Raw genomic sequence first — 26,837 nt, 5'->3', positions numbered from 1 at the left:
TTGAGCTTAGGAAACCCCAATCTTAGGGAACTGCTAGAAATCTGCCCCAGGACAAGACATTATCCTCATTTTGCTCAGGAAACAAATCTGTCCTCTGACCTGGGAGGAGAGTAGGGGACAATATATCTGTCTCTTAAGACTATTTGCTATACAAACATCTTTGAAAAGGCAGGACAGAACAAAGCTGTTCATGCTTCTTGCTCAGAAGATGTGCAGAAATACGAGAAATCGAGGAAGAATTGTCTCTCAACACCATAGCCCCTGCTAAAGGGATGGGACAACATAGGCCTCAAAACCCCACTCCTCCCAGCCACAGGTGATTGGACTGTTGGGCACCTGACTCAAGGCTCCTGCACTCAGAGGTTGACCAGCGACCCGGTGCTGGAGATAAGGCAGGTCTATCAGCTTCTCTCACTAATTTATGTTGGGAAATAGGGAATTCTTAACAGGAAATGGGGAGGTGAAGCAAAAGGGTTGCAAGAGGAGGGATATTAAAGTCGTAAGGAGTCATGACATGCTGAAGTGATGAGGAAGCAGAAACTAAGAACAGTTAAAAACTGAATGGGAGAAAATACTTAAGAGTGGATTGAAGAGGAAGCCAACTGCAGTGGGAGAGAAGGAAGCTGAGCCTCATGACCAGTGGAACACCAGAATGAAGTAGTCATAGCTCCTTCCTTTCCTCAGGCATCTTTTTACTTCCTATCCCAATCTGCCACCCACATCAAACATGGATATCCTTATAACAACACACACAAGCCAGTACTGGAGAGAATTTGAGTGAGCCTCTGTTTTAGTTAAGTAAGCTCTTTGTTTATAAAGAACGGAAGAGATACAAAATAATGTTGACGCACAGTGACAGTAAACTAGTTAACGTTTATTGAGTGCATACTATGTGCTGGGAATATTTTTGGGTCATTTTACATGCAACATCTTAGTTAATCCTTATATAATCCTAATAAAACTTAGAAGTAAACACTATTATAATTCCCCAAAGACATCAAAAGATTAAGTAGCTGCCAAGGCTCACATAGCGAGTTAAGTAAGGGAGTCAGGATTCCAACCCAATGCCCTTAACTGCTTTGTTATATTGCTTACTGCATAGGTGAGTGAGTTAATAACTCAAGGTAAGTACAAACAAAATAAATTTTAGTGACATGACTAATAGTTCTTGCAGACTAACCTTGTAAACTCAATAACCCTTTAAACATTATTACATCGGAGATGAAAACACTAAACATTTAGATCAAAAAACTTAGAAGTTGGTAATTATCTGTATTAACAATCACAGAGAATAATCCTGAAGAGGTTAAGGAGAGGAGCCTGAACATTAAATTGATTTACTCTCTTACCTGGAAAAAAAAACCTGATCTCAGCAGATGCAATTTATGTTACTTTTATATCCACTGTAGACAGAATTCTGCCTCCATCATTTTTTTTCTTGCCAGCCCCTATGGTGTCCACAGTGTCAGTGACCACTGTCCGCACCTGTAAATAGGTAAGAACAATGATGTGGTCAAAGGAAGCCTGTTGTATTTCTAAAGACTGGTAAGGCCTGGGTAGAAAGCAAGTTGTGATTGACCAGGGATAAACATCGGGTCCCTGCTGTGTCTCACACTAAATCCACTCTACATGATCTTGTTCTGTCCTAATTGGTCTCTATCCCAGATGATTAATCCCTTTGGTTAATGAATACCCATAGCCTCATCATCTCTAGGAACAGGCACCTAACAGGAGTCTGAGAGAATGTTGCCAAAGCAACTTGGTGAAAGATGCTTGTCTGTTCATTGACTGCTTTGTGCTGAGAATCAATAAAAAATTAATGATCTAAATAACCACTATATTAGCTCCCTTAAGGAAGAAACAGTGGCTTGCCCAAGATCATACACAGCCAACCAGTGTTGGAGCTAGGACTTGAATTTAGTTCTTCTGACTACTAACAGTTTTCTTTACTATGCCAAATACTGTTCCTGCTTTCCTTTCACCTGTACTCACTGTAATTCTCTGGTGAGTCAAGGCAGCAGCTACGGTGAGGTCAGAAAAAATGGCCTTCATTGAATAGGTAGCATTTGCCTACAACCTACTTTGTCCCAGATACTCTTCCACCAGCAAAGTGGGAAAATAATGACTTAAATAAGCAGAGCAAGCCTTCTGTTTGTGAGTTTCTGTTTCTCTGCTTCGGTTTTGGGTCAGTTTTAAGACCTAAAACTTGGCGTGGGGAAGCAGGGACATTTCTGAGAGCTTGCTCTGCAGCCAGCACTTTATGAAAATAGAAATACAGGATGAAATTTTGAGCTCTTTAAGGATGACAACACTGATTGATGATCACTAGGAGCCGGTAATTGCCTCCTGGTCTTAAAGTAGGAAACCTGCTGGGTAAAAAACTAAAGACAATGAAGGGAACATTTTGTCTTATAAATTGAGTAACAGCGTTCTCTGGCAACTTGTTAATGTCAGAGATGATCTCTACAAAAGTGAAGATAAGCTTGATTGCACCTAAAACGAATATTTTTTCCTATCAAATGGGAATACCAATTTAGGTTGTTCTGGGCAAACTTCCTTGAGTTTAAAAAGAGGGAAGCTGAGGCAATATTTATTTACAGACTCCAAGTTGGAAGGAACTAAACAATCCTGCCAGTTGCTCTAGAGGTGACAGGCACTTGCCTTTTCTCACTTTTCTTTTTCCCTTCTTCCCTCTCTCCTGTCTCTCCTTCATTCCTTCTTTCCTTCATCAGCCAGGCTGACTGAGCTTAAATCCTAGTCCTACCACGTTCTAGCTGTGAAGTCTTGAGCAGCTTACTCAACCTCCATGTACCTGTTGCCTCATCTATAAAACATGGACAGATGGTTTTCTATCTAGGGTTATTATGAGTGAGTTCACATATGTAAAGTACTTAGGATCTGGCACATAGTCAGTGTTGGGTAGGAACACGTTTTCCCCATTCCTGATGTTTCCTTCCACATGGAAGGACTTCTTCATTCATTATTTGATCTAAATCTTCATTGACAAATCACAGTATCACACATGGGCTCATGAATTTTGTAATATATTTTTAAGTCAAATTGTTTATGTAGACAGGAACCCAACAAAAATATTTCCCCAGGACCTTGCGCACCCTAGAAGTGGCTCTGGAGAAAAGCATTTGCCTACAGAAATAAACCATTTCCTTCCTCAGCCTATATCAGTAACAAAGGTGCAGCTTTGGCCACTATCTGCCACTCCTTTCTCTTATTCCTCTGTTTGTTTAGAAGCGGATCAGGAAAGAGGGACACCATTTCCTCGGATCCCTCAAAGTCCCAAAAAAAGAACTCAATAAGCATTAGCTGTTATCATTTTTCAAGCTTTCAGGTTGTGTTTTATTTTCTGTTTTTCTCCTTTCCTTTCATTCCAAAAAGCCTCTTTTCTTTAATTCTATAAGCTCTTCTTTGGTCCCTGAGAGATTCTTGTTTGTTTATTTTTGTTTGTTTGTTTTTTGCAATTATTCCAGAGATCTGGACAATCTCTAGCACAGAAAAAAAAAATTCCCTTCCTTCTTAGCATCCTTCAGTAGTTGGACTCGGTGAAAATTCCACTGCCCCCAGCCCTTTGCAGCACTGCTCTCAAGGCCAGTAGGCTGTACCTGGGCCCTGACTTGAGAGGAAGATCACAAGAGAAGAGCATTCAGTGGGTTAAAAAAAACAGATCCGAAGGATGAAGGGAATCTACCTTCAGATTGGAACCGAAGGTCAAAGGTTCTAGGAATGAAGGTATTCAACATGGCAACGCTGGAAGCAAAGTAAACGTTCAACAGCTGGATGATGATAAAGTAAGTGACCTTGAAACCAATAGGACAACATGGAGCTCATTACGATTATGTTTAGGGAGACCAGGAGGAGACATGGAATAGGGCTTATGTGCAATAAAACAGAGAGGAAAGGAGGAGGCAATTTATAAATGCATGTCCTCTGATTGTGTAAAATTAGGCATCTGTTAAAAAGACGGGAATGATGTAATAATAGAGTTAACATGTTAGAGTAATTGGATAATAGTATTAGTTGTTTCTTTAACTGAATATAATATATTACTTTTATAATTTAGTAAATTTGTTCTTTTCAAAGGAGGTACACCCATGCCTTTCTCCTGGCTATCTGCAGCTCAACAATGAGGGACTTGGGCTCCCCAGGCCTCCATCACACTAAACAGTCCTGGCCGACTATGATACCCTTCCTCTTTTCTCCCTAATTTGTTGTCTATTACAGTTTGCTCCGTGGACATGTGAAGCAATCTCTGGGGGTGGAGCTGAGGAATCTGCATTATTAACAGTTTCCTGGGAGATTCTTACACACACTAAAGTTTGGACAAAGATTGCTTAATTTTTCTGCCAAAAGTCTTAACCACACAGGGACTTGCACGATCTATGTTATTTCTTGAAGCAAAGTTAATCCACCGATATTATGCCTTGTGTGTATGTGTTTTAAGTGCCCAGTGAACACAGTTCCATTTATCCTCAAAGATTTTTGTGTAGAAATTTTCGATTATAATTTATTCATGGTTTTTGCTTAGAAAGCCACCTTATAAGCAAGGTATCCTGTCATAGGATCACTACTTTCTTTCCCTCTGTTTTGAGTCCTGCCGTAATTAGGGCTGAGTGACTTTTCGGGATACACTTTACTTTGTTTCTTTGATCACAACAGAGAACACAGGACTCTCGGGTCCTGAGGCTGGCTGAAGGGTTTCAGTTTTCCTTAATTCTCTATCATTATAGGACCTGGAAATACCCACTCATGATCCCACTGCTTCCAGCCCTCAAACTAAGAATGGAGTCTCTAGTCGTGCACATTCCTGGGCCTCAGGGCTCACAAGGCAGTGAGGCTGAGGTGGGGCGGCCTGTCTGCGTCTGCGCCCCAGCAGAGCCTCACAGGTCCTCGCTGGCACTGCAGGAAGGAGGCCCCTCTGAGGCGAGGAGTGTTCTGACCTACAAGGCTGTCCAATCTTTTGGCTTCCCTGGGCAACATTGGAAGGAGGAAAATTGTCTTAGGCCACACATAAAATACACTAATGATAGCTGATGAGCTTTAAAAAAAATGCAAACAGAAATTTCATAATGTTTCAAGAAAATTTATGAATTTGTGTTGGGCCACATTCAAAGCTATCCTGGGCTGCATGCAGCCGGTGGGCCATGGGTTGGAGAATCTTGCTTTATGATTTTACTCAAGACGGAAACTAAGTGCTAACATTTCCCCCAATCACAATTCTATTTTACCTTTTTAAAAACTCTAAAGGGCAAGAATTTTGCTAATCTTTTCTAGAAATATAAAAACAAGCAAATATGTTTTCTTAAACAAACCAAGGCTTTTCTCCTGGGGAATTTGCAGACATAGCACGAACTCCTTCCTCACTGCTATTTCTTGAGAGGGGCTGTTAGGCTGTGCTGTGCTCTGCTTAAGGACGAGAGGCCAGGTACACAGCCTGAGAGGCCGGCCAGTCATTGTGCCATGGTGTTGTCAGGAGTTCCCAGTGTCCATCTTGATAAGGCTTTGCTAAAACATACTAATACAAACTTCCATTACCTCCTGTGTTTCTAAATAAACATACCAAGTTATTTTAAAAGACTCATGTTTTCCTTTGTAATCATTTGAAATTTCTGCCTAGTGTGAAACAACCGTCTAGATTCTCACAGAATTCATGAATAATACTGAAATCCACTCTCCTAAACAGCAGCAGTTTCAAGTAAGTCGTGCACTAAACACAATGTCCAAATTTATTTTTAAAGCTTTGAAGATAAATGATGAAGCCTCCTATGAGATTATCTTTTATGTAGCGGAAGAAAAGAATCCTTGAGGGTCAAGTTGCTAGGGCAGTCACAGAAGCCAGAGCCATGGGCCAGGAGGTCCTGAGGCCTCTCTGAAGGATGTGCGTGATCATCCACTATGGGTGCAGCTGGTGTTGAAAAACTAAGCTGATGCACCACCTCTGTTGTTCCAAGGCTAGACCAACAGTGGGCATTCTCTAGACCTATTGTCTCCTTTACCTATTAGGGGGAAAACCACTTCTACTGTGCAGGGATCTGCCCCTTTAAACACATAAATACCACTTAATCCACTGCCCTCAACAGAGGAAATGACCACTGGCCTGGAGGCCTCCAAAATTCCTTCTCTTTTTCTTTCTTTCAAATCAAAGGTCATGGTTCATTTCGAGTTCCAATGCTATTTTCTAAATTTTGTTTTAATCCAGATCTCATGACTTCTTTCTCATTCTCTTTCCTTCCTGAACAATTCAGTGCTAAAACCATTAGGTAGGGCAGAGCGAAGACTGTATGGGCGCCAGGGTGAAGGAAACCACAGTGGCACAGAGTGCAGTGCCTGCATCAGGACAGGGTCAGGAGGCAGTCCTGCAGAGGGGCAGCTCAGCATGGTGTGTTCAAGTCCTACAGAGTATTGGAGCCCAAGTAAGTATGGACAGTGTCCCTGAAGAGAATGGCCCAGCACAGAGAATCGAACCCCAAGCTGAGGATGCCAGGCAGTGGGAGGGAGAGGGTGGAAGTCGGGGGGGCTGCTGCAGGGTGTCAGAGCCACGCTGGGTGAGGAAGGCATCCCTGTAGGGGCAGCTCAGTTATAGAGAGCTAGGACCCACAAGAGGTGAGTACAGGGGAGCACGTGGCGATGGGTCAGTGGGAGGTTGGTTACATCCAGGGGATTTGATAAAATACAAAATATATTAATCATATGGAATGGAGATTTTTCACCATTAGTGAAGGGAGTTACAAATGTGGAGAGGGAGAAAATGAGATGGAAGCCACGGTGTTGAATGGGAATTTAATGTATCAGTGTGAATCCATGGTTTTCCATATCCATAGATGTATAAATGTAGCTCTAAATGTGTGTGTGTACACAGATGTTAGGGGTGGCAGGTATCCAAGTTACCCCCAAGTTACCAGCGGCAAATCTCAATTCTTGCCTCCTCAGAAAAAAGAATTTGACTGAGGGGCATAAGGTAGAAGGAGAGACCAAGGCAAGTTTCAAAGCAGGAGTAAAACTTTATTAAAAAGCTTTAGAACAGGGAGGAAAGGAAAGTACAGCTTGGAAGAGGGCCAAGCGAGCAACTTGAGAAACCAAATGTGCAGCCTGACCTGTTGACCTAGGGTTTTATATGTTGGCATACTTCCGGCATCTTGCTTTACTTCACCCCACTCCTGAGATCTTATTGGGAAGCTGCTGACCAGTTTCAGATGTTTTCTATCTATTAGGAGACTACCTCTCCCTGGCGCTGGCTGTGACCAATTATTCAGAGAAACAGTTAACAACTGCCTGACAATCACCTGCTGGTTGCCTGACACTCCTGGTGTGTGTTGAGGGGGAGCCCTCCGCCGCCCTGCTCATGCCTGCCTAGCTACCTACTGTAACACAGATCCAGTGCCTACCTCTGTCGGCTGAAATGCCTAGGAGTAGTGATAATCCTAATACCCAGATCTCGATCTCTAAAAATCACCTTCCACTAAAAGAAACCAGGGCTTATTGGAGAAATAGCTGATTTCAGGGTTGGGAAAAGAAAAGATGAGCCTAGGACATCTTGAGCCAGAAAAGGAAGTGATCAAAGAATGATGGAAACATATCACAAAGACTAGAAGCTGGCTAGAAAGGGCCCTTACTGGCCAAACGGGACAATTTGTGCAACAAACTAAATAATAATGAAAGGTTATAACCCGTTGAACAAAATAGGAAATGTAAATCCACTCAGATATAAAGAAAGAAGTGAATAAAATAAAGTTTGATAAATGGGATACTTACATAATTTCAAACGATTTCTCGACCAACACCTGTTAATTACAGAGGAGAAAAGTAACTTTACAATGGGAATGTCTGGCAGACATCACCTGACTCAAGTGTCAAAGTGAAGAAACATCATCAATGATGTTTCCATTAAATGGAAATCCTGTGCCACCTGACAAGAGGCATTTAGGACTTCTGTGATATTACCTCTAAAGAAGCATCACCTGAATCTGACTATGAAGAAACATCAGAAAAACTCAAATTGAGGAACACTCTGCAAGGTAACTAGCCTGTAATCCTCACAGATTCAAGGTCAGAAAAGACAAAAATGAGAAACTGTTTCAGACTAAAGTTGACCTAAGGGACGTGACAAATGCAGTGCATGATTCAGAACTGGAGCCTTTTGCCATAAAAGACACGTAGGAGACAATTGGCTAAAATGGAAGGAAGGCTGAGGTTTAGATGGCAACATTATGTAAGGGTTACTTTTCTGATTTTGATAGTTACATCATGTTTCTACAGGAGAATGTCCTTGTTTGTAGGAAATACATACTAAAGTATTTAGAGGTGATGGGAATCAGGTTGGTGAACTACAAATAGATCCAGAAAAAAGGAGTTATTTGTCACATACTTATAATGTTTCTGTAAGTTTGTGATTATTTCAAAATAAAACAATTAACTTAGAAGCACATTACACTTGTTCCCATCCTACACTGAGCCATTTTGAACCTGGGCCATGTTGATAACTAGGAGAGGAAATGTTACCTGCTCATAGAAGTCATCTGCCAGAATTTTCTTATTATTGACTTATGTAAAATTAGGTTGACAACTTAATCTGGGAAAAAACATCACAGCCACCTTTTCTTGTAATGCTTTCCTGAGTGTTGGCTAAATGCAATGAAGTTAATACAACTTAGAAAAGCAAAACCCCCTTCAAAGAAGAACTCAAGGGATAAATTTTCACCACGATGTTCAGCATGAGATTATCTTCCATAAGCGTGCATCCCTCCCCTAATTAGCTTCCTGACCTTCTTTCTAGTTCCCTCAAAACCCTGGCAATGGCAACTAAAAAGATGGCTTTTGTGAGAAGAGCGATTGGTGTCCACACCTGCTGGTGCTGGGCACAAGACAATGTACATGTGTTCTCTTGAAGGAAGAAACTTTAGAAACGTCATCTTCAAGGTGTCAATCACTTGTCTACTACAGCTGCTGCCTCAGCGTCCACTTTTAGACCCAGCATCAGCTGTGTGAAACCCAGTCGCACCCTGCCACCTTTGGTCTAGGTGTGACTTCTCTTCCTTAGAGGGGCATGATAGAGCCCGTGTGTTTCTTTTCTTTTTTTTCTTTTTGTTTTTGAGATGGAGTCTTGTTCTGTCACCCAGGCTGGAGTGCAGTGGCACCATCTTGGCTCACTGTAACCTCTGCCTCCCAGTTCAAGCAATTCTCCTGCCTCAGCCTCCCAAGTAGCTGGGACTACAGGCATGAACCACCACGCCTAGCTAATTTTTATATTTTTAGCAGAGATGGGGTTTTACAATGTTGGCCAGGCTGGTCTCAAACTCCTGACCTCATGTGATCCACTTGCCTCAGCCTCCCAAAGTGCTAGGATTACAGGCATGAACCACCATGCCTGGAGGAGCCCATGTGTTTCTCATCTCACCAACCCAAAGCCCAACTCACTCCACAGCTGCTGACCATGAGGAAACCTAAGGTCAACACCGGAGTCAGGCAAATAAGCCACCCCCCCACCCCCACCCCCATACACACTTGTTTTATTTAAACTGGCCAATCCACAACTCCCAGAGGAAAGCCCGTGGGCCTCCATGGAGGCCTAGTCTCAAGCCCTCACTCTCCCTTCCCACCTGCCGATCGAGTGCCCTGCTGTCTCTGGACTTCCCATTGGCCCTCAGGGACGTGTAAGTAATAAAACGCTTCTCTCATTTCATATATTTTGTTTTGTGGCCCCCTCTGTGTCTCACCTGACCAACATACCTGAATCTAATTCTCCCGCTCAGGGTTTTCCCAGAGAGTGACTATCCTGGTAGGAATAAACTGGACCCAGGCCAGAAAAGAGCCACAAGGGCTTCTGCCAGTGTTTCCTGTGAGAGGGACACCTGGTCATGGGTCACACTTAGGCATTAGGCCGTCTACGAGGATAAAGAAGTATCCTGGCTGGGTGCAGTGGCTCGTGCCTGTAATCCAGTACTTTGGGAGGCTGAGGCAGGTGGATTGCCTGAGCCCAGGAATTCGAGACCAGCCTGGACAGCGTGACAAAACTTCCCCACTACAAAAAATTAGCCAGGAATGGTGGCGCATGCCTGTAGTCCCAGCTACTCGGAAGGCTGAGGTGGGGATTGCTTGAGCCCAGGAGGGGGAGGTTTCAGTGAGCCAAGATCATGCCACTGCACGACCACTTCCCCTGGAGCCTCCTCAGGACAGGGCTAGAGTTTACAGACACTCTCCAGAGCAGCCTCAAGACCAAATCAGAGGAAAATCACAACATAAGGGTAGATAAGGTGCTGAAAGCGATGGCGGTGGTAATTAGCTCTGAGGAGGAAGGTGGAAATGAAGAGCTTATTTTGGTAACTGCTCCTACATGCTGATGGCTTAACCTAAGGTAATCTGTGCCTTCCAGTTTTAGGATCTCATCCAGAGTCATTATAATATGGGCGGGGGTACACTGACTTTGGGTTCAGTCCAAGGTTCAAATTCTGGCTTTATTTATTTTGCTGACTGTCTGCATTTAGTATCCTACTTAATCTTTCATCAGCTGTGCTAGGTACTGCTAGTACCTCCACTCTCCATTCACCACTTCTTTCTTTCTTCAGTCTTGTTCAGGTGATGCTATATCTAGCCTTTCTGCCTCTGTGCTGGTTACATGAGAAAATAAACACTTTTCTTGTAGAAAGCCACTGTAGTTATATCTCACTGTGAAACACAAACATAACTGATGGGTTGCATAACTGATGAGTTATCTATAAAAATGGGGTTAATGCGGGAGGCGGAGGTTGCTGTGAGCCGAGATTGCGCCACTGCACTTCAGCCTGGGCAACAAGAGCAAAACTCCGTCTCAAAAAAAAAAAGTGGGGGCGGTTAATGATGCCTACCTCAAAGGGCTGAATGAAAGGTTAGATCAAATAACATGTAAGTGCCTCTAAGTGGTAGAAGAGAAAGTTGGATACATGCTGCTGTCTCGATTCCTTCCCTCAACCAATTTAATCCTGTCCAAAGAGGGACATGCTTTCTGTTGATATCCTATTTCCACTTTCCCCAGTTCCATGCTTGATTCAGCAAGCTGGCTAAAGTAACCACATTCAAGTTTGGCTGGCTAGGAACCTGCAGGTGTTCAACAACACAAAGGGAACTCTAAGTGATGTCATTTTAGGGGATTATGAGGAGGACATTTTGTGGTAGTAGTTGGGGACTCGGAGAAAGCTGTTGAAGGTTCTAGGAGTCCTCAGCCATCCATTTGAGCCACCAGTCATCCTGTAACTGGCATGATGATGAGGAAGACCTTGCCACCCAGCTTTGTAAACTCTCCTGAAGAAGCCTGCGCTTCCAATGAGTTTTCTCAACTTACCAGTTAGGATTAAATCTGTGAGATTTTTATGGGGAGGACATATCTCTTAGAAATTCAGCCAGGTGCGGTGGCTCACACCTGTAATCCCAGCACTTTGTGAGGCCGAGGGGGCAGATCACTTGAGGTCAGGAGTTTAATACCAGCCTGGCCAACATGGTGAAACTCCATCTCTACCCCCAAAAAAAAAAAAAAAAAAAAAAAAAAAAAAAACCGGTCATGGTGGCACGCACCTATAAACCCAGCTACTCCAGAGGCTGAGGCATGAGAATCACTTGAACCTGGCCGGGCAGAGGGTGCAGTGAGCTGAGATCATGCCACTGCACTCCAGCCTGGGTGACAGAGCAAGACCCTGTCTCAAAAAAAAAAAAAAAATCTGTCATTACTATTGTCTACCTTCAGCATTTTGTGAGGCAAAACTATCCATATTAAAGTAGTGGGCCAATGACCTAAAGTTCATATTTTTACTACGTATAATAAGACAAGTCTCACAGTTTCATAAAAATACACTTACAGGTTTCATGCTGGTTGTTTAGTTTTGATTAAGTGAAAATAGTAATACTTAGCTTACAAAATATTCTTGAACTGTAAGATCTTTTTCAGGCAGGATACACCTCAATTCTAATCCCAGGTTTAGTTCATTGGTTGTTCTCCCATTTTACTTTAGTGGCTTTTTTGGAAGATAGATTTCTCAGAGCCTCATTGACCAGAATTCCAGATTCCAGATTCCAGAGAACTGGGGTTCATGCCTTCTTGCACCTTCCTTAGGATTTGAGGAATCTCTTTGTTGGGTAGTCTCTGAACAGCACCCCTGGAGTCATGCAACACAAGCACCAGTTGTAGTTATTCTCAGCAGTTCTTGAAATTTGGTCAACTAAGAAACAGCTGCCTGATATGCTCATCCTGAAATATATTCAAAACTCAAGGGCAAGTACATTTAATCGGGATTATTTTGTTCTAAGTGATAGAAACTGAGTCTAAGCTGGAACTAAGCAGGCAATTTATTGCCTCACAGAGCTGAAGAGTCAGGGGTCACCTGGCATTCAGCATGGCTGGGTTCGGGGCTTAAATGGGGCCTCTAGGATTCAGTTTCTCTTCAATGTCTGACTGTCTTCATCCTCAGTCTTCTCCAGATGATGCCTGAAATCTCCCTGTTCTGCTTTCAAGGTAGTAAAGCAGCTACATCCTCACACCCTCCTAGGTTTGGCTCTAGAAAGTCTCTTCAGTAGCCTCCCAGAAAGTCCAGTGACTCACCATCCACTCTGGTCACACCCATTAGTCTTTGAGTCACTGTAACCAAAAGGAGATGGTGTCATGATTGGCGTGATTAAATACAGAGTCACGTGTTTGAGCAGAGTCCACCCCATGGAGCCTTGGATGGCGTCCCACAGGCTGATAATGGAGAAGGGATGGATCCCAGTGAAAAATGGGAGCTACTACTAAAAAGGGAGAAATAAATGCTGGGGAAGCAAGTAACAGAAATGTCCATCCTTACATAGCCATTAGAACCTGCAGATGTCTTCTGAGACTGTTAATTTACTTTCACTTCAGTGTAATTTTTGAAAATCTGATTTTAATCTCATGGCAGTTCAATAGAAAGTAATTCCTATTGTCAGTTACTTTATGTTCAGTTTTAATCTAAATACTGGCACATACTTGAATTGGTAAATGATACCCCCCACCCCCCCCCCCCTTTTTTTTTTTTTTTTTTTTTGAGACAGTCTCACTTTGTTGCCCAAGCTGGAGTGCACTGGCATGATCTCGGCTCACTGCACCCACTATCTCCCAGGTAAAAGCAATTCTCATGCCTCAGTCTCCTGAGTAGCTGGGCTTACAGGTGTGTGCCACCATGCCTAGCTAATTTTTGTAGTTTTAGTAGAGACAGGGTTTTACCATGTTGGCCAGGCTGGTCTAGAACTCCTGACTTCAAGTGATCTGCCCTCCTCCGCCTCCCAAAGTGCTGGGATTACAGGCGTGAGCCACCGTGCCCAGCCTGCTCATTGTTCTATACAGCTTCAATCATTCACATGTCTCTTACCATCTGTTACGAAGTATGGTCTGCTCAGGAGCCCAACAAACTTGATCTCCTGGAGTCCTTTAAAATTCCAAAAATTTCTGAGAAATCAGCTCAGTAAATTGCTTTAACAAGTTTCCATGTCCTAGCCTCTGATTCTATTTGAATTAACAGTCTCCATAACCTGCTTCAAGTTTTTACATAAAGTTCTCAAACCTCACACTGACAGACAGGTTCTATTTGGCTAAGAGTGCTAAATAAAAAATAACAACTTCCTAAAACCCTTGGCTTTAGCCCATCCACCACTGAACCTTGTCACTCAAGCTTTCATGAGTTCAGCCATACACTAATGTAGAACTATCATGCCAGATTTCCCTGAGTCCTTCCATTCCTGATAAGCAGATGATGAATAAATGCAACTCAAATCTTCTAAGTCTATCAAAGGAGATTCTAAAGAGCCTTGAAAGTGGAGCTGGTCCATCAAAACAATTTATTTCTTCTATTTGCTATTACAAGAATATCACATTGAGGTTTTCTTAGTTTACTGTTTAGTCTTTAATAAAGTTACAGCTATGATGATGCCAAGGTTTGGAATAATTGTATAAGAGGCCAAGTTACTGTTCTCAGAAAGCCGACTCACTCTACCCATATTAAATAGTACATGCTATTTTTGTCTTCCTAGCCTGATGAGTACAATGATATTTTAGTCATAATTACTTATATAGGATAGTAGTTAGTGATGTTTTAAGTCCTTAAAAATAGATTCAGCTGAGTGCCCAGTATTTCTAATGATTAGCAATTGTATATACATCATTAAGTATTCCATACAGCATCCTGACTCCCCTGAAACCATAAACTCAAAAAATCTTTTTTCTTTTTTCTTTTCTATTTTTTCTTTCTGTTTTTTTCTGTTTTTTTTTCTATTTTTTCCTTTTCTATTTTTCCTTTTCTATTTTTTCCTTTTCCATTTTTTCCTCTTCCATTTTTTTCCTCTTCCATTTTTCCTCTTCCATTTTTCCTCTTCCATTTTTTCCTCTTCCATTTTTTCCTCTTCCATTTTTTCCTCTTCCGTTTTTTCCTTTTCCATTTTTTTCTTTTCTTTTTTTCTTTTTGATACAGAGTATTGCTCTTGTTGCCCAGGCTGTAGTACAATGGCACCATCTCAGCTCACAGCAACCTCCACCTCCCGGGTTCAAGCGATTCTCCTGCCTCAGCCTCCCAAGTAGCTGGGATTACAGGCATGTGCCACCACACCCAGCTAATTTTGTATTTTTAGTAGAGACAGGATTTCTCCCTGTTGGTCGGGCTGCTCTCAAACTCCCAACCTCAGGTGATCCACCTGCCTCAGCCTCCCAAAGTGCTGGGACTTTGGGAGCCACTGCACCCAGCCTCTGTATTTCCGTAAAATAAGTTTCAAGGAGTTTCTGGAGAGTAGATTGTGTGTTAGAATAGATGGATTACCTACCTACGTTTCAACACTGACGACAGGTAACAGTTCAAAGACTTCCCCCTGCACCGCCCACCCCCCGCTGCACCCCGCATTTAATCTAATCTTCTACTTTTATTCCCCACTGAGAATTCAGTCAGAAACCAGAGAATGTGAGTGCTGGGAGCAACTTTAGGAACCATGTGAAAGACCTTAGATTCGAGGTTTGGACTCTTGAATTGAAGGAAATGTATGAGCACACGTCCTCAGAACATGTCCATTAAAGCGTTTATACAGAACCCCTTGGATCCCACAAAAATCTGGTTTTCTTGGGCTTGGAGGACAAAGTGACTTGTTCAAGACCAGAGTGCAAGCTGGAGTTAGGACTCAAGCTTAAAGTATAGGGTGTCCTCGATAAGTCCAGAGTTCATTACTTACAGCCTTGCTGCTGTTGCTCGTTGACATGAGGGACTTGAAAGATATTATCTAATAGACTGAACAGTCATGAAATTATTCCCTGTTCAAATATTCTCCATTTCGTGTTGATTACCACCAATCATATCAGTGTCTTTATTTAGGTTCCAGTATGATTGCTGGTCTGGAATATTCAACAATGCACTGTTAACACAATGTCAATTGATCTGCAAAATAAAAATGTAAATCTTGTGAAATATTCAGGATTTCATAGAATTAATGTCTGATGGAAGTGAATGGAACTGCTCAAAATTGCACGTGCTGAGGCTTTGAAAAGTGAGGCTAAGTCATCCTCTTTGTGGTCATGTTGTAAAAAATCAAGCATTAAGTAAAATACGGTATATGCTGAACTACAATTTTGTTGGAAAGTTATACAAAAATCTAGTTTTTTAGTTCTATCAAACCTTTGTTTTCATCACGTACTATGAAATTCTGGTTGCTATTGTGAGTGAATTCACCTTAAGTAGCTTTTATTCTTTTACCCATTCTTAGATAATGAATATTTCCTGTGTTTCATTCCAACTTCAAGAAGCAGACCTTTTTATGTGTTGATCTTTAGCTACATCTTTCTTACTCCAAATCAAAGTTCCTTGAGAACTCATTTTACAAATCTCCAGGATTTTTTATCAGGTTCTTAGATATGGAGTGGTGGTGATGACCCCTGGGAAATAAAATTGTTGTGCTACAAATTGAGTACATTTTGATTAACTCAGAACATTTCTGAAATTCCATGTGCAGTGTCACTCAGTATTCTGAAAAGTGTCATTGAAACCAAAGGGCATAGACGGGAAATAGATGAATTCTAGGTTACTTATTGAATGTGTCTTACAGATTTTTATAAAGTCTTATGTAGTTTGGATAATTTGTGACTATGCATGCTTCTGTTTCTTGACATTTAATCATTAATTGACAGTATAAAACAAAGACATGCTGTTTGATAATCTAAGAACAGATAACAAAATTACCTTTATAACTAGATTGTTTGGGTTTACTCAGCAGAATGGAATTTCCACTAATTTGAACCAGGAAATAACTAGCAATTTCTCACTGGGACTTCACAATGGCAATCAAATCCACAGACTTGAATTAAGGCATGTCAGGCATCTCTCTTGCTTAGCTGTTTAACATTTCCAAAGTGTTTTTGCCCCAAAACATTTAAGCCTGAGTGTCAGCGGTAACATAGGCCTATCGGTAGGGTACATTATAACTTATTTAAACTGGTGCAGTTTGGAGAGGGGCACTCTTAATTACACTGTGACAACAGCTGTAAACAAGGACTGTCCCAGCAAACAAGAACTTGTGACTACTCTACCTACTGATGACCTGTTTGTTGCTCAGCAACCAGAGAACCTGACTCTCATTATTTACAAAGCCCCCAATGTACACTCAACACCATCTGCTTGAGACCCGGGTCCTACCTTATTTGGGTATACAGCCTTTGAAGGCAGTCCCCCCAGGAGCCCAGTATACAGAAGGAGGCAAGCTATGCTGCCAAAGGGTCAGACAGCGTCCCAGCCCTCTGGGCTCTCACCTCTGCTTACTTCCTTGTCCATTTTGATTGAAACACTTCTAAGACTGTTTTAATCACTCTTAAACTTCTAAGAGATCAAGGCTGAATGATGTAGCAGGATTAAAATTGGCTAAATATCATCTGAGCACAGAACATGAAGTGGTGTCTGTGTGTGAAATGATGAAATGGGGAACTAAAGTGGAATATTATGATTTCTGCTCTTTCACTAATGGTGAAAACCATTTCATTAAGGCTGGCCAATGGTGAACTTCTTTGAGCCCCTGTTTCTCCTATGTAAAATGGATATGGTGATAACCTGTATCTGATGGCTTGTGACAAGGTCTCAGACTGCTCATTGCCCCCTACATCTACTCTCCTCTTCCTTCTCATAACAAAACTCGCCAAGTTTTAATTGGGCACACATTCCCCAAACTAGCTTCTCCTATATCTCTTGTGAAGGCGGTGTGTGCAACTTCCCCATCATGTCTTCCTAAGGAAGCTTTGGGCTCTCCACTCCCTCTTTCCCCCTTTCAACTGGCTAGGAAATGCCAACAACTGGGACAGCCAACTTGGATCCAGGGATAGACATCACTTTCTGACTGACAGACACTGAATTCTGTAATAACATGTGAGAGAAAAATGTTTATTTAAGCTACTGTACTTGTGGGGGTTGGGAGCTTCCCAATCACAGCCATAAAACATATAAGCAGCAATAGTGGATTTGTAAAGCCAATGACTTAGCTTCAAGAGGTGTATGTTATAGTCCTGTTGCTTGCATATGCTTGGACATCTTTAAGTTCTGGGATACATATGCAGAACGTGCAGGTTTGTTACGTAGGTATACATATGCCATGGTGGTTTGCTGCACCTATCAATCCATCACGTAGGTTTTAAGCCCCGCATGCATTAGATACTTGTCCTAATGCTCTCCCTCCCCTTGCCCCTTGCCCTACCCCCCCACGCCCCCCGCCAGGCCCTGGTGTGTGATGTTCCCCTCCCTGTGTCCACATATTCTCATTGTTCAAATCCCACTTATGAGTGAGAACATGTGGTGTTTGGTTTTATGTTCCTGTGTTAGTTTGCTGAGAATGATGGTTTGCAGCTTTGTGGTGATTCCTCAAGGATCCAGAACTAGAAGTACCATTTGACCCAGCAATCCCATTACTGGGTATATACGAAAGAATTATAAATCTTTCTATAAAGACACATCCACACATAGGTTTATTGCAGCACTATTTACAATAGCAAAGACTTGGAGCCAACACAAATGCCCATCCTTGGACATCTTTAAACTTCACTTTGCTCATCTTCAAATATAAGTACAAATAACACTTGACACATGGGCAAGTATAAAATAATGAATATACCCTACTGTTACTACTTTTCAGAGCCAGGTTTCATCTCCATGAATTCATTCATTTGGAAAACATTTAAGGATCCAGATACTACTTGAGGCACAGTTATCTAGCATTGCCTAAGATAGCAAAAGTTTCCAGCCCTCATGTGGACAGAGTAAACCAATAACAAATATCAGACAGTGATGAATCTTACAGTGACAATAAGACAAGGTGGTGATTCAGAGATTGAATGGGGAACCATGATGGGGCATAATCAGAAAAAGGACTCAGACATTTCTGTTGAGTGAATAACAGGAACCAATCCGTAAAGATCTACAGGGAGAAGATTCCAGATGGAAGACCTAGGGCAAAGAACCTATGGGGGAAAGAATGTAACTTGTCAAAGAAAAAGCCAGTGTGGCTGGGGCTGAGTGAGAACATGGTGGATAGTAGAAAATCTTATCAGAGGAAGAAGGGGGCCATTGTCTGTCTACACAGTTCATGGATTCCAGGCAAATGAGAAATCATTAGGGGACTTTAAACAGAGATAATACAGAGACAGCAGCCCATGCAGACTTCCTCAGATGTGAATACTACATACACCTAAGTGCAGGCAGCTCATGTGGAAACCAATTTTACAAGTCGGACAGCTTCTTAAAATGGGGACCAGGTTCTAGGTGCCAGGCATCTGAGAGCACATGAGGATATCAGAAAAATGTTTCAACCCAGGGCTGATACTGTTGCTAATTGTCCTTTATCCTTAAGGAGGTTAGTAGCTTGGAATTTGATGTCAGATTCAACTGGCTTTGAATCCAAGCTGCTGTACCACTAGATGTGACCTTAGATAAAACACCCTGCCTCTGAGAGTTTCACTTGTCCTCATCCATAAAATGTGGGAAATAACATCCATCAAGGCAGTGCTGTAAGGCCTTGACAAAAGATTATAGTAAATCGCCTGGCACATTGTAAATACTCAGTAAAAAGGTATATGTAGTTAAAGTTTTTCTACAGTCTTAGAACTCATTAAAAAATCATGAGGCCAGTCCCTCACTCCACAGAGGTGCTGAGGCAGGAACTGAAGAGTTCAGGACTCTCCTGCCACCCCGCCTGGGACCTGTTAAAATCCTCTTACGCTCCCACCTGCACCCACCTTCCTCCAGAGCCCACGCTGCCTTCTCCCGCCTGTGAACTCCTGTCCCACCGATGAGCTCTGCAGTGCTCTGCCTGGCAGCTTAGCGCTTATTTTGGCATTCTGTGTGGTGATCCCTAGTCTTCCCATTCAATTAAGGGCACCCTGAAAGAAGGGACCATTTACCATGCTTCACCTGTGTCTTCCAAGGTGCTTTCACTTATAGAAGGTGTTTAGCAAGTAACATGTCTGAATGAAGGAATGAACACAGATGAATGGGAGCATTCAGTGGATCACCCCTGTCTCCCTCCATCCTTGTCACTTGCTGCATATCTTCCACTTGCCTTGGGATCCTGTGGCCAACCTGCTCTGTGCCCCTGGAGGCTACCTCAGCGGGCTCCCTTGCCTTCTGGCTTCTGATGGGGTTTGGCTGACAGGAGCTGCTGGCAGGAGACTGGAGAGTGGGCAGAGGGCGAGCTCTGGGCTAGGCCAGCTCCACTTGCAGCCGTTCTTCCTGGGGTGCTGTAACTGTTCCATCCCCCCTCTGACCAAGAGTAGTGACTCCCTGCTGTTGCTAGCCCTGGGAATTTCCTTCTAGTTCCTAACACCATGCCCACATCACTGTGAGTAGTTTTTAAAACTCTTCAAATTACCCAGCTTAGCTCTGCCATCTTTTCCCCCCCACAAAGAAAATGATACATCCCACACATTATGTCAGGCAAATATACCACACCAGGTAGAACTAAATGTATTCTAGTCTAGAGGAGGATTTGGACTTTTATTCTAGGAGAACAGATGCCACTGCTTCCCTTGGTAAACCAAGGGACACCCACCAGGTGTCTGTGAGCCTGCTATGACTGAGACAAACAAATTCAGATGAAGCTGTTCATTGTCTTGAACTGAGTTGTTCGTGGGAATTGCAGAACTTAGCAGACATGAACCATTGCTGACAGTTAAATGGTTTTTACAAGAATAAAATAAGTCACTTCATGGAATAAACTAAAAATACTCTTGAAAGCGTATATTGTGCGTGAGTTTTTCTACTCCAAGTTGCCAGGCTGTGGGTGTTAAACACTTTAGAAGATTTGGTCTGTCATGTTTAGACAGTGGGTGGCAAAAAATTCTAAGTTAAAAAAAAAAAAACCAAGATACCCACTCCATTGTCTCCTAAGTGTAAATTGTAAAAGATTGTTTACAAAAACTTTTTTGCTGGGCATGGTCGAGACTAGCTGACCACTCCCAAGGGAGGACAGGTTACCTGTGGAATAGATCTTCAAACCATCCCCATCCTGGCACTCAAGTCTCTACCTCGATCACTCTTGCAACTGATTGCCATGAAGACAGGGCATTCTCTGTCAAATACAGTCTTAGAAAGGGCCAAGGAAGGTCCAGTGAATTTGGATTTCTACAGGGAAAATAGCTGCTTTTCATTTGTAACATTGATCTGTCAGAAGATGAGAGTGTTATTAGAGATCAATGAGAAGCAAAAGGAGGAAGAGAAGACAAGCAGGCTTTTGATCAATTAGCCCAGGAAGTCACATTGCACTGACACCGGCTTAATAAATATCTCTCTTTGGTTCCCTGACTTGACAGCACGGAGCTCTGGACACTGCATGGAGTACCTACTTGCTGTGTAGTGAAGAGCCCTACCCCACCTGGCACTGGCCCACCATCCGCTCTTCCCTACCACCTTCCCAGCTTCCTCATATGGATGATACGCAGTTGCCTGTGACTCAGTTTGAGGCTGACCCAAGTGACCTCTCCACAAGGCGAGCACAGCTCACAGACCACCAACTCTTCTTGGTGCTCATTGCTCTGGTGGGGAGGGGAGGGGACCTTATGCTGGGTCAGGTGCTGCATTCACTCCACATTCCAAGTCTTGTGAGAAGCAGCCACAGGCTAGTCACATATTTCCCTTCTCTTCCCAGCTTTAAAGCCAGTTATTTTCTATTTATTTGATGAAAGTTCTAGGCATTGGGGAATATATCCTTGACCCAATCAAATTAGTTCTGTCTCATTCCAGGCAGGGGAGTTAGGTAATAAATGAACAGAACAACTATGAAGTCCAATCACCTCCCTGTTCCCTGATTTCAAAGAAAGACAAAAACAATTTTTTATATGTGAAAATTAAAGCCAGGCCCTTGGCCACCACTACAACAATCTCTGCTGCCAGACACAGCCACACCCTATCCTAGAGAGACACTGAAGTCAGACCTGAGGAAGCAGTCTAAATTGCAGATGCATTTGGGGGCCGAAAGTTAATATAGAATCTAGTGCCGTCGGAGCATCTGACCTGTAGGCAGGAATTAGCCCTCTTCAGCATGGAGAAACCCATATAGTTTCCAGAGATTCCTGGAAGGGAATATTTGTGTCTGTCCTCAGTAACATAGTTGAAGTTAGATGACCTTCAGTGACGAGGTACTTGTCTTTGTGTCTAAACCCAACTCATTTTATCTTGTGCTGTTCTCAGGAGGAAATGAGACCAGCTGCTCCCTTTCTATAAGGAAGCAAACTTTCATATAATTGTGGGTTAATAGCACATAATCCCCTAAATTTCTTCCTAGTTTCATGCATCTATATTATGCAAAACATAAGATTTTGGCAAATGAGTATTACTTGGAAGGGACTAGCCTGGAGCTGTTAGTTGTCAGTTTACCACCCCTTGGAGAGAGTCTGGCTGAAAGTAAAGCCAAGACCAAGGAAAGCAAAGCTCAGGCACGGAAAAAGAAACAGATCTGACGATGAAGGTATTACTGTTACTGTCGTAGGCATCTGGAGCAGAAATTCTGTCTGGAATGAGAGCTTAGAGTTCAGTGCTATGGGTGGTTCCCAATGCTGGTTGCCCATCTGAATTGCCTGGGGAGTTTATAAATGACATATATTTAGAGCTCCCATCTTGGATATTCTGATTATGAAGTCTGATGTGGGGCCCAGAAATCTTCAGTTCATAGAAATTCAAGTGATTCCGAAGTACAGCCAGCTTCAAGAACCATTGCTCTGGGCCAATTTCATCCTCCAATACAGAAGAACATCTGCGACACCCCACGGAAACATCAGTGCCATGGAGTTCCCAAGGTCATTCGTCCCACTAGTGGGCAACTCCAGGTACAAATTGCATCCTATTATAATGCTAAAATCAATCCCTTTGTACCTCTCCACTTTAATACTAACTCTGTGCCCAGGAACAATATGGGATCAGTTTTTTCCCCCTCTTTTTAAAAATCGTTTTTGTTTTGCAGCTAGGGTGGGCAGGAGGAAAGGCCCCTCAGCTCTTTCCTCATTGGCAGTGTTTCTGGACATTGTCCAGAATGGTAATGAGTGTTTGAAATATGCTCTATGAAGCCATGTTTGTGGGGTAACTTAGATACTATTTGGATAGTATTCCTAGTAACACCCACAATTCAGAACAGCCCATGCTCCTTAGGTCCTCTTCTCCAGTGCCCCAAGCCCCTGTTTCTCCTTGAATATCAACATTAATATTTCCATCTTCTCCAGAGCACACCTTTGATTAGAGTTATTGTGCCACAGGAGTGGCCATTCAAGTCCTGTTGCAGAAAGGTATTCAGCAAATGTATAAAAGATCGGACAACGTGAAGGAGAAGCAGGAGAACTGTCACATGTAACTGCAGGACACATTACGGTCACCAAAGGTGTTTATGCTAAAAAGTATGATTACACGTAAACAGAGGGCCTTCAATGTAAGCTAATAAATACACTAATGCTGCATTTTAAACCCGAATCCAATAATGTGATAGAAAATATATGCTATACATTGTGGAAGAGCAGAGTTGTCAAAACAGGTCTATAAACAGACACCAATATTCTCACCAATAGACACATACTGTGCTGCTAACTGTATTGAAATGATAAAGCTTATTAGCATTGCTTTTGAAGTATAAACACTCCAAAGAGTACAAAAAGACAGAGATGTGTGTGAGTGGATTAAGTGGAGTTACTGAAACAAATGTAGAGATTGATTGCTGTCAAACTCAAATTGGATTTACTTCAAGTACTGGGATGGTTCTGTACTTTAGTTAAAAATCTTTAAGGAAAAATACAATTTCAACATCCTGTTGGTTGTGTGTGTGCACACATGTGCACATCTACACATGATATTTTGAGTTAAGAATGAAGTATTTCTGGATACATGGCAGTTTACCAAAACATACATTTTAAAAACACATAAAATGTCTGTTAAGGCTGAGTACAGTGGCTCATGCTTGTAATCCCAGCACTTTGGGAGGCCAAGGCAGGGGGATCACTTGAGCCCCTGGGCATTTGAGATCAGCCTGGGCAACATAGCAAGACCCTGTCTCTATAAAAGTAAAAATTAGCTGGGCATGGTGGCACATGCCTGTAGTCCCGGCTCCTCAGGAGGCTGAGGTGGGAGGATGGCTTGAGCCCAAGAGTTTGAGGCTGCAATGTGCTATGATTGCACCACTCACTCCGGTGTGGGTGACAGAGGGTGTCTCAAAAATAGAATGTTTAAGGCCAGAGTTGCCTATTACAGAAGAGAGAACAAAGAAGTCTGAGGAAGCCAGGCAGGGCTGCTATACCCTCTTGGTTTTAAATACAGCTCCACAGCCAGTCCCTTCAGGTAACATAAAAAGCCGTGGGCTGGTACTAGGCTTTGGCTACTTAGAGGAGCATAAGTCTCCAATAGTTGTTCAATATGAGGCAATATAATCATGGAATATCTAAATACAATCTGCTACATGTTTCCAAAGGCAGCAGAAATGGGAGCATCTGCCACCCTGTCTGTTATTAATACATGATGTACATTGAGGTATGTAGGTGCATGGAAGGAACAGGGAAATGTTGGTGTTAAGGCCAGGAAACAGATGGCATCTTCATTCAAACATGTTTTCTTGTCAACTTTGATAGAACAAATGCTCTTGCTGTACTTCATTTTGTAAAGTACGTATTTGTTTTAAAGGCAGGGATGTCTACCACATAAGGAAAAAAACTTAATAGCAGTTCAGTGTTTCTTAAAAATGATTTATCTTTCACGAAGTACTTTCTGAGCCAAATAACCAATTTTATTTGGAAATTGAAAAATGACAGAGGATTATTTTTAAAGCAATTTCTCTATTCATGCCCTGTAACTTCTGAAGAAGTCAGGCTTATGAGGACATACACAGACAGCAAAGAAGTTGTCATCATCTATATTTATTTTTTGAAGTGGACCATCCAATCAGATATTAGATAATGCCTTTATGACCACAATTCTCAAGTAGACGTGTTTCATCTCAACACTTTGATTTATGATTTACAGCTCCCTTCTGCTTATTTTTCACTCATTGTGTCTATTAGCTTTCCTTTTAAAGATTTTTTTTTAATTTGACTAAACACAAAACCAGAAAAAATATTTTGGAAGCTGGCAGAAAAAATATGAGGTAGAAAATCTCATGAAGGAACATAAATTTCAGATACACGACTGCTATTTCTCCTGGGCTGTGATGTACTTTCTTCATCTCTATGGCCTGTAGCCACCAGCCTCAGAAGTCCAGAGAGGCCAGGCATGACCCGGAACTTGGAGCTGAGGGAGCAGCCTCCTGGGCTTTGGTAAACAGTCAACTTCACCTTCTGTTTTCAGTCTCTCATGGTAGCTGGACCTGAGGGGCATTCAGATCTGTGCACCCTCCTTCCATAAATGGGCTCCTCTTACTCCTCAGTTCTCAATATCTAAGGGACAACTGTACTGAGCCATTTATATGCTTGCTCATAAACATCCAATGACTTACCATAGCTGCTAGAGAAAAGCTGCCCAGAGCCCTGAGACTGGCCTTCAGGGTTCTCCCCTACTGAACCTGACTTTCCTTTGTCTTTATCTCCCTCTGCTGCTCCTGAAGTGTGTCATGTGTTTTACTGAATGGAAAATCCACCATATTTTTCTTTCCCAGTATCTCTAAGTCTTTGCCCCTGCTGCCCCCTGCCAGGAATTAATTTCCCACATCCCACTAAGATCCTGCCTAGTCTCCTATATTGGCTTAACCTCCACCACCTCCAAATAGAATTACTGTCTTTACTGGAAGTTGTATTGGCTGTCTGCATACACACCTGTCTTCTCCCTAAACCAGAAGCTCCTTGTGGATGGATCACCATGTCAACTGTTCTGACATCTCACATCCTGTAACACAGAGAAGCTGCTCCAAGAAGCTTGGCTCAATCTGCTGCCCCTGATACCTATTTTAGAAAGTTGAGAGTGAGGAGTTCTAACCCAGAGAATGCTAAGGGGAAAGGACAACCTTGGATACATCCATTGTCAATACTATAATGTAAGCTCATCTCCTGCAGGCACCACAGTGTCGCCAGTCACGCAACCTTGATGCAATCACAGGTTCCTGCCATTTTTCTTAGTTTCATCTTCCCTAAGGTCATCTGGTCTCTGGACCTAGACAGTTTACAAGGTATCCTGGTCTTCTTGCTCTGGCTCTCTCAGCACAATTGAAGTCCAACACAACTCAAACTAAATGCATCCGCAGCAACAACCACCTTCCCTGCTTGGAACTCTGTCAAGCATTCTGAATTAGTTACTGCCTTGTGTCCAGCTGTTCAGTAGATCTGTGTGCAATTCTGCTTCTTCCCCTTCACCATTATCTCCTGAATCTATCCCCATCCAACTGATTTTTCCAGCTGGGCTTCCAACTCCTCCTTTCCAAACCCACCCTACTCCATCATGTGATCTGTCAAAATTATGGTTTCTGGAAATTGAACCTCTTTGGTCACTTCGTGCAAGGGTCAATTTTTCGCTGAGATGCGAAAACACACGAAGAGTGTAGGTAGAGCTGGAGGTGTTTTATTAGGAAAAGACAACCTGTCAAAATTTACTTTTTAATGCATTTTTACTTCCTTATATCTACCTCCCTTTTATTCATTTATGCATGCAATAATGAATAAATTGAATACCTGCCGTGTACCTGACATTTGCTCAGCACTTGGGATAAATATTGGAGAGATGCAGATTCCCGTCCTCATGGTGAGGCATTGGAGATAGACACTAAGCAAATAAACTTAGTAAATAAGTTATATAATTTGCTATGGGCGAAAGGATAGAGTCAGAATCTGGGCCATGGGGAATTCTGGGGCAGAATGTACAGGTTGCTGGGGCAGAGGGGAAGTTTAAGCCAACTTGACGGAGGTGCAGAATGAGCCCGGGGGAAGGGAGAGGAAGAGCAGTGCAGGCAGAGGGACAGGGATTTTGGCGTGTCTGAGAACAGTAGGCAGGCTGGGGTGGCTCCCTAGCCTAAGAGCGGGAGAACAGTATAGGAGGTTTGTGCAGAACAATAACAGGAATAGGGCCTTATAAGCAGTCGTAAAGACTCCAGGGTTTGTCTTTTTAAAATAAGAACAATGGAAAGGAGAAAGAAAGGGGTGTTTTGAGGTGGCTGCCCTAAATGGAGACATGGAATCAGTCTTCACTCACTCTAGAGAGTGCCATGTAAAACATACCATGCTCTCACAGAATGCACAGGTATTTTTTTGGTAATCCTAGAAAGCAGACTCGGGGGAAAAAATGCAAGTTATTGGAGTGGGGACAGGTTTGGGATACAACTAAAATATTTACTAAGCACCACAGTGTACAAGAAGGGCTTTCTAGCAGAGAAGACTGTTCGATAACAGT

At 42.6% G+C, this 26,837-nt stretch overlaps 1 long non-coding RNA gene across 1 annotated transcript in view; it reads left to right on the top strand.

The window, feature by feature from the left end:
* Positions 1 to 1,498: 1,498 nt before the first annotated feature.
* Positions 1,499 to 26,837, top strand: part of LOC134730450 (uncharacterized) — a 90,567-nt gene continuing 65,228 nt past the window's right edge. Inside the window, exons 1-3 of the long non-coding RNA XR_010112215.1 lie at positions 1,499 to 6,425; positions 7,807 to 8,027; positions 8,786 to 9,662. This is a non-coding gene — a long non-coding RNA (uncharacterized LOC134730450). The remainder of the gene's footprint in view (positions 6,426 to 7,806; positions 8,028 to 8,785; positions 9,663 to 26,837) is intronic.

Source organism: Pan paniscus, chromosome 4 (genome assembly GCF_029289425.2).
Source record: "Pan paniscus chromosome 4, NHGRI_mPanPan1-v2.0_pri, whole genome shotgun sequence".
In the NCBI taxonomy this organism is placed as follows: Eukaryota; Metazoa; Chordata; class Mammalia; order Primates; family Hominidae; genus Pan; species Pan paniscus.
The sequence above is the reverse complement of the archived record's forward strand: the minus strand, read 5'-3'. Positions and strand labels throughout refer to the sequence as shown.